We start from the raw sequence: 8,786 nt of genomic DNA, 5'->3' as shown, positions 1-8,786 counted from the left end.
TTTCCAATCAATGTGAAATTCCATATGTTTTATTATACTCAAACAGTTGTTGCTCGATTTTTTTGTCGTTGCGTCAGCGCTCACAAGTCAAGTTCGTTGCTTAAATCTTTCGTTTTGGGCCGAACAAACTCACCACAAAAAAGAGAGAGAAAAGGCGAGAGCATGTTGCCAATTGGAATTGTCAAAACAATGACGTCACGGCTGTAAACAACACTCGAAAAACCAAAACAAACCGATGCCGGCCACGTGATTTGGCCAAGAGAAACCTGTTTTGGTGGAGCGCAGCTTTCCAGCTGGAAGTGTTTGTTTACCGGCGAGAGCGAACGGATCGCTGGCTCTCCGGCGGCTCACGTGCCGTGGAGGCCGCCTCTGCAATTTGTGCATTTGGTCAAGTTCAAGTGTGGTGGCAGCGGTGGCTGTGGTGAGTGTGGTGGGTTTCTTTCGCCGGCGTTTGGGCCAACTTATAATCTCGGCTCGGAGACGCGCGCGACTCAGTCTGGCTGCGAACTTCAACGTGCGAGGAGTGATCTGATCGTCGCTAGCGATCTGTGTTCTTTTGTGGATTTTGTGAGTGGACAGCGCTCCTCCGTCCCGCCCGAAACTCTGGCCCTCTCGCTCTGGCCCGCTTACGTCGTTGGTCGTTCGTTGACCGCCGCTTACGTCATTTGGCCGCCGCTTACGTTTTTTGCTGGGTTTGTTGGGGCAGTGCCTGAACAACTTGCCGCATTCCGAGTCGCGCTTATTAACCAGCCAAGTCGTCTGCGCGCATCGTCGCACGAAAAAAAAGGAAGACAAATTTAAAAGGAAAACCTCGTCTTTCCACAAATTCATTTATCGTGTGCGCGCTTTACTGAAAGTTGATCAATTAAAATAAATAATAATTAATTACACTAATTAAGTTTAAAAGATTTTTAGCAACTGAAAATAATTGTCTAGTGTTGAAGTGTCTTAATAAATACTTTCTAGTCCTTTAAAGCTTTTAACTTTTTTTCAGAAAAACTATTATGAAAGTGGTGATATTTGACTCGTTAAAAATAAAACTGATTTAATAATAACAAAGTTAACAAATTATTGATGAACGCCATTGTGGCTAAATAAAATATTTTTCAAATTGAAATAAAGCAAGTGCAAAGACAAATTTTAAATTTTTTTAAATTAAAATCCTTTTCTGACGATTTTAGTGAAATATTTTTGACACAATGTAAAATTATTACTACTCAAATTTTAAAAACATTCAATTCAAGACTAATGTTATCGAACATCGTAAAATTTAAACTTAAACACATAAAAAAAATAAGAGTACATAATCAAAAAAAAATTGTTAAAAAAATTTCTTAGCCGAAAACTTTCTTAGTTATTTTATAGAAAATATACTAAAATAATACTTCAAAAATATTTTCTCATGTATTTATTCAACCATAAAAGTTTTAACTACAAACATTTAGGAGGCATTAAATATTAAATTAATTTTTTCTCACATAAAAAGTGCGAACTGACTAATGAAATAAACAAAACTTTGAAATAACTAAGTAGTAAACATAGCTATTGCACAATAACCAATACTTAAATATATTTAAATAAACTGTTGCGACGACACAGTTCTTAAGCTAAATATGCTTACAAAAAAACAAAATTATACAAATAGTTACAAATTACTTTGTGCATAATAGACATCCTTTAAATCGTTTAAAGCAATATTTTTTCGCTACCTATGCACAATTAGCCAAATTGCCAGCAATAAAACAAGAGTGCAATAGCAAGGGAACATGCAAAACCTGCATAATCGAAAGACAACGCCAACGCAATCAAAAGGCAACAACTCTATAAAAGAAACGAAAACAAAATAAAATAAAAACAAAAACAAAACGCGGGCCAAGCAGACGGAGCACGAGCCTTTTGGCATGAGCCTCCTCCGAGTCTGAGACTGAGTCTGTTTCTGGGTCTTTTTCTGATTCAGGGGCTCGAGCTCTGACATGGGTTGTTCTCTGGGCTCCCTGCCACCTTGGAATAGGCAAAATTAACTAAATTACAACATCAACATCAACGGCAACGGCAGCAGCCGCAACAGCAACAGCAGCCAAAACGAAGCTGCAGCAAATTTGTTGCGCATGCAAATTTATGTGTAAGTGAACAGCAGCTAAAGGGGGCTCTTTGCTCTTGGCCTGGCCCAGCAAATAATTGTGTTTAAATAAAGTTGAACGCTGCTGTTTCTGCTGCTGCTGCTGCAGTCGCCTACGAAAATCACGCCTGGTGGACAGTGGCCAGATCTTGGATATCGGTGCTCCCTCGGCATTAAGCCATATCCGGTTCGGAGGGCTAGCTCTAGCTCCACGAACGCTGGCCTGTCTAAATTTAGCGCTTAATGAAGCTGCTGCCGTTGCCAATGCTGAGATGCTGGATTTGCCAATGCAAACAGATCAGCGCAATTCTGGCACTGGCAATAACTCATCACAATTGGCAAATTAAACGCCAACACAACAAATGATCATGGCAGCGGACCATTGCAATTTGTAGCCGTTCAGAAGAGGGCCCAGAAAATGCGCATGATAAATGTTCGCCCCTTGCTTATTTATGGCCACTCCAATTGAGTGCAATTGATTTTTGTCTGCGTTGGCGTTGTCGTTGCATAACCAAGACCAACTAAACATATTTGCAGATCTCTGAGAGACAGAGAACGAGAAGTGGAGAAATCTGCCTGAAACCAATATCTGTAATACCCGTACCTGGGATTTAAGTGTGTGTTCTTCCCAGTGTGCCTAGTGCACTCCAAGTACAACAAATATATATTGTTCAAGCCGTGCAGTGACAAATCAAACAAATAAATCAAACGACTGAATTACTCGAAAACCCCATCTCAACTAGGCCAACACCTTTTGTTTTGCGGAGAAATGAGTAACAACAAATTATTGGTAAGTAAATCACGGAATAAATTCTTGCCTACTCATTAGCCCAGAGCTAACCGCAAAACAAGTTTCAAATGCCTTGAAAACATGTTCTTCTATTGCCAATTTATTTATTGCTTTTCATTTTACCTAATTTAAGTTTTATTGGTTTTGTGGTATTTATCGATACTGTGGTTTTACCCAATAAATAGACCAAACTTTTTGAAGCATTAATAACCAACAATTAGTAATGCCCAATTTGTGACTAGTTCGGGTTCTTAAAAATTGAAATCACATTAAGGAACATTATTTACAATTACTAGGCAACTTATAGGAACTTAAACCATTTTTTTGAAAATATTTTAAGGAATAAAAATTAAGTTAGGCATCACTGTCCAAAAGTCCAAACAACAATCTCGGGTAGAATCTGATCTCATTGATTAGCAAACTCATTTATTTAATTACTGAAGAATTTATTTTCAATCAAGATATATTCAAGTTTGTTCATTATATTCCGCTGCTCATCAGCTGTGCCGGAGTATAACAATTGTTAGTCAGTTTCACATGTTTCCTAAGTCCATATATTTATTTTTTTTATATATTTGATACAGCTTTTGCTGTTCATTGATGTGAGACGGTAATGTCTACCGCCCATCGAAGGTCGAGTAGTAACAGCAAAATACTTGAGGGCGGCAAATGAGATATAAGTTTGTAGTTGTCTGGATTTTTTTTCAGCACCATTATTAATTATCCATTTTCGTCAAGACAATTATTTTTGATGTTGAGTGCGGAATTAAAATGAATGGGATGGAAAAAAAACTCCTGGGTCAAGATTATTATCATTTTCGATTGGTTTCCCAGCTAAAACGAACTTTAATTTATTTTGCTCATGACTACCTTTTGTTTGTTATTTAGTTTTATTTAACATAAAATATCCAAGGCGTGTTTTTATTTGCCAAACTGGCTTTGACAGCATTCGAAATTTTGCAATCTGCTTGCTGCTTTTGTCTAGACTTTTCTACTTATTTTTAAAAATTATTTCACACAGATTTATCTTGCCCCGCAGTCATGTCCGCATTCGTTTAGTTTTTGGCAGATCTGTTCAAAGACTTTGCGAAAAGCTGCGTCGCAGAGAATTGCAAACAAATGTTATGCCTGAATGGCCACAGCCTTGAATATAAATCAGAAGATATAAAAATACAACTAATCGGGGCTCGGCACGGCACAGCAACAACAATATTAAGTAATTTTATTATGGAAGGCCTTAAAAGTAAGTGTATTAAAATAAATTGCAGCGGCTGCCAACTAATTGAATTTAACGCAGCCTCCTGTTAGGTCACGAAGGAAGAGAGACATCACTTCCAACACCTTGGTTCAGCCGGGGCTATTTTAGGGCCCGAGCTTCAGCCACATATATATATATGCACTCATATATATCGTAAAGTCCGCTGAACACAATCATTAAGCGCAATTTACCTACAAAGTCGCATGCCGCCAACATGGCCCGTGCAAAATGATTATTACCATACGCCCCGGCAAAAACAGCAGCCTGAACCTCGGGCACAGCCACAACAAAGGGGCACACCATATCGTATCGGTTCGGGATCGGGATCGGGGCTTGGGTTTGGGTTTGGGTTTGGGATCGGGGCAACGGGCAACTGGCAACGGGCCACCAGGCAAGCGAAACGAAAGACTCGAGGCACGAACTTGACGTGCTCAAATCCAAAGTGTGGCAAATCAGCTGGCTTAAATCGACTTGCATGCCCGCAAATATAACTAAACAAATAAATGCTTAACTTTAGCGCAATAAAGGGGGAGAAAAAATACACAATACACCGCAATACAGTATAAAATACAAATCGTGTGGCTTACATGGAGACAAGTCAAGTGAAAGCTGTTGGGCTGGGCTCTTTACGAAACCGCCTATAGTCCGTATTTTTTTTTTTTGCTTCTTCGTCTGTTTTATGTTTTCTTAAACACATAACAGGCAACTGTCAATAAATAATCAAAATAAACCCGAACCGCAACTTCAATCATTTGCTAATTGACTATTTTTGGTAACTTGTCGCTTGTAAAAATATTTCGAAGGAAGTCCACGCGTTTCCAAACCAAACTCAGTGTGTATCTCAAGTATTTCATGAATTTGTGAAATGATTTTGTGGAGAAAAACAACAAAAAACAGGTGATGCAATCATTTGGCTAAGTGCCCAGCCCAAAATGCAATTGATATGAGTTAGCCAGTTTTGTAGAGTTTGGTTCCAAATAACGCATTATTTTATTGCCCCAACAAATGGATTAACCAGATCAAAATCTTAATGACATGCATCTGGTCTTATGGCCAGCGCGAAAACGAATTAAATTAATTTCAAAGTAGTAAAACTCCCCCGACTTGCTCTTGTGGGTCTATTAAAAATTTAGTGCCTTTAATTCTGGACTACCCTAACATAAAAACTTTGTCTCAGGCAATATAAATTTAACAGCCCAACTCCCTTTTTTCAAGAGCAGAGTTCTTTGGCTCTTCATTTCACCGCTCTCCTTTCCCACAGGAATTTTTATGTCACCTCAAGTGTTTCGCCTTCAACTCAAAGCGACATGAGATCATCAAATTTATTCCACACGCATCGCAAACGGATCTTAACTGCCCGAACTGAGCCCATTCACGACTTCGGGGGGAAAAACAAAAACATATGTAAAATACACAATCCTATTAAGAGCTTTCGATAAGTTGGCCGTTCGAACAATACGAAAAATAAATACCAATATATTTTGTTAATGGAAAATGAATGACAGACCACCCCGCGAACGTCCTCCAAGCTTCTATCTTTGTGCGTGTCTTTGAACTTTCGCATTTCGGCCTCAAACCGCGAAATTCGTGCAATTCATTATGGCCAAAGGAGAAATACTATTGACAGTAATTGCGTTTAATAACACAAGCGATTTACAGTTATGTGTGAGAGAGGCAAGAATGCCGAAAGGGCAACGGGCAATAAGCATTAATCATCGGCCAGCCAAAGCAAACTATTAAAGCAGCTTAAACAGGCCCACCGATCTCAAGCCGACCAGCCCGATTCGATCTCATCGTTTGCTGGCTAACTTATGCAACAATTAAGTTTTATGCTTTCCATAAATATCCAGGCAGGCAGTCCACTGGCTTCCTCTCCCGCCATTTGTGTCTCATCGCATCGATTAAACTCATTAAATTGTCATAAACTTTAATGCTGCTGCAGAAAGTTCTTCTGTTCAGCAAGTTTGTGTCTTAAGTCATTTGTTTGCTCAAAAGCAACCTCGAACTTCGCGTGGCAGGGAGATCTGGGCATAATTAAGGTCACAGAAAATGTGATTAATACAAGTATGGCCCACTCAACCTGTTCGCATTTATTTAATTATATTAGCAGATGCGTCAGTAACCTGGTCAGCTGTTTCTGAACTGGCTTCTAATGTCCGAGCGGTTTTATCGCTGCTCTGTGCACTCTCGATTTATAAAAAAAAAAACACTCAAGGCAAACAACTTTGGGGGTCTGGCACCGCGTGTGTGTGCATTGGTTTCATTCGTTTCTTATATGCAAATGTTTGTTTTTGGCCAAAACCAGTTTGGCATTTGGCCAGTTACTCTCGCCCGACTGTTCTGACATTTGCAAAACGGAACAAAGCCTTCATTGGCACCGTTTTAATTGCGTTCATATTGAATGTATACTGTATATATTGAATTTATTATATCCACCCACATCAAATCTGAATCGTAACTGTAAAGCTCTTGCTGGACTTTGTTGTTGTCGGCTTAAAAAAGTATACATTTGTATTAATCGGATATTCCATATTTGATAAAGCACTGATGACTTAATTTTTAAATACTTTTTAGAAATTGAATTTCATAAGAAAGTTCAAAGTATTTCGTCAATATTTGAAATTTTTAAACGATTATATTCAACAATTTACAAATGTAACTTCTAAAACTCATAAAAATGTAATATCAATAGACCTTCATTTTTAACTCTGCGTGAGCTCGATTTAAATAAAACCTTCGCATTAACTAATTACAACAGGTCGCCTCCTTTGGAGCCATCAACTTAATCCAAACCGATTCTTGGAAGCAATCGAAGGAAGTGGAATTTTTATGGGATTTTCCTGTTTTTCAATATCAAGATATTCATAGGCCATAAAAACATTTCAAAGAGTTTATAGATTTTTCTAGCAGATGTTAATGCAGTTCTGCGGTCGGCGGGTCTTGGCCAGCCAAACCAAATATGACGCCCACGTCAACTTCGAGCTTTTCGAGTTGTTGGCTTAAAAGCAAAAATGTATAAAAATCCGGGGCAGGGATTTTTATGGAGACATCAGCTGAGGAGCGGAGTCGTGGGAAGGGAACCAACCTTAAGCACACCATTATCACGATGATTAAAACTTATTATTGGCCGTGTATTACTATTATTAGTAGACAGACAGTCAGGGCGGTTACACGCACGCCGAGAGCCTGTGGGATCGCAGCAAAAATAAAAATCCTTTCATAATTCCTCCAGAGAGACGTTCCCCAGCTCTCTGTATGCATATTTTTAAAACAGGCAGCGCGCGATTGCGGCCCGAACATGTTATTAATACGTAGAAACAAATAAGCAAAAACAATAAGAGTGGCGAGTGCCGGGTTCGGCAAATACTTGGCCAAAACGCGTTACAATTCTGCGGGCAGAATTGCGGCTACACCCCAACAGGGTGGAGGATGGCGAATGGAGGTTGGAGTATGGCGTATGGAGTATGGTGTATGGAGGATCGAGGGACTGGGCACATTCACCTGGAGCTGGGCACGACGTGCCGCTTTGGCCATTGTTTGCTGCAGTCTTACCTTGATGGTCGTTCACTCCGCGGCCTCAGCTGGATGTGCAGGCAACAACTTTTACTACTAACACACATGTAGGGGAGATATCGCCTCGACTTTCAGCGCGCCATCAAAAAAAATATGAGCGCACAGGCAGCAGCAGCACCAGCAGCAGCGGCGAGCTCTCTCGAGAAGCACTAAAAATCGCTCAATAATATGTACACTGGCCATAGCAATTGAGCCAACTAGTTGGTCCGGACCCGTAAACCCGGACCCCCTCTCTTGTATCTGATAAATAGAGTGGTTCACAAAATGCTGCCGCCGTTGCCTGCCGTCCTGGGCCATTTGATTGTTGTTGTTTCTGCGCTGCTGCTGCTGCCGCTGCTTCTCTTGGCCAGGCCAAGCCTGTTTTTGTTGCTGTTGGTTGTTGGCAATGTTTGCCAATAAGTTTTTGCCCCGGCATTGCTTATCACGATTTGTGGCCATATTATTTCAGTACTTTTTTTTATTTTTTTTTTTTCATTTTTTTCACTGCCTGCTTGCTTTTGTGGTCGTCGTCGTGTTCGATTCAGGCGGCCCTGCATTTTTAACGCATATTTTGTAATTGTTGCCGCCGTTGTCTGGTGCCCGGGTTGACCTTTTTTGCGGATCCATTTGCATACGCACCATCACCATCACTATCACCATCGGCATAGAGACTAAGGCGAAACCCGTAGACCAAATCAAGTTCGTTGGACAGGCCAGTTCATTGGCCCATTGCAAAGGATTGCCGCTGGCTGGCTGTCTAATTACAAAATGAGCTTTTCTACGCCTTTTCTACCTTTCAGCCTCTTTTGCGGCTCTTCTTCGGCCTCACTCAGTGCTCATAATTACCAGCAAATGAATGTTATAACCATAAAAATTAACTTTGCCCACCGCTCAAGTTATGCTTCAGTTAAATTCCTTTTTGTTTCTAACCTAGGGCCAAGGAGAAGAAGTTTGAGCGTTGATAGAAGACAAGATACCCAAGGCATTTAGTGGGAAATAAAGGTTTTCTTAAGATGGGGTCATTGCTTTCCATTCTAAATATCCGGTAAAATGTTAAGCATCCATAG

The 8,786-nt window shown here is 40.1% G+C and overlaps 1 protein-coding gene across 1 annotated transcript in view; it reads left to right on the top strand.

Annotated features, from left to right (window-relative positions):
• The first annotated feature begins 502 nt into the window (after window positions 1-502).
• The window catches only part of LOC108138629, a 131,252-nt gene continuing 122,968 nt past the window's right edge, over window positions 503-8,786 (top strand). The window contains exons 1-2 of the mRNA XM_041710191.1: window positions 503-567; window positions 2,657-2,909. The gene's annotated coding sequence lies outside the window, so the exon portion shown is untranslated. The remainder of the gene's footprint in view (window positions 568-2,656; window positions 2,910-8,786) is intronic.

The sequence above is a fragment of the Drosophila elegans genome, unplaced genomic scaffold (assembly GCF_018152505.1).
Source record: "Drosophila elegans isolate 14027-0461.03 unplaced genomic scaffold, ASM1815250v1 contig_814, whole genome shotgun sequence".
Classification (NCBI taxonomy): Eukaryota; Metazoa; Arthropoda; class Insecta; order Diptera; family Drosophilidae; genus Drosophila; species Drosophila elegans.
Note: the sequence above shows the minus strand (reverse complement) of the source record. Positions and strands in the feature narration are given on the sequence as shown.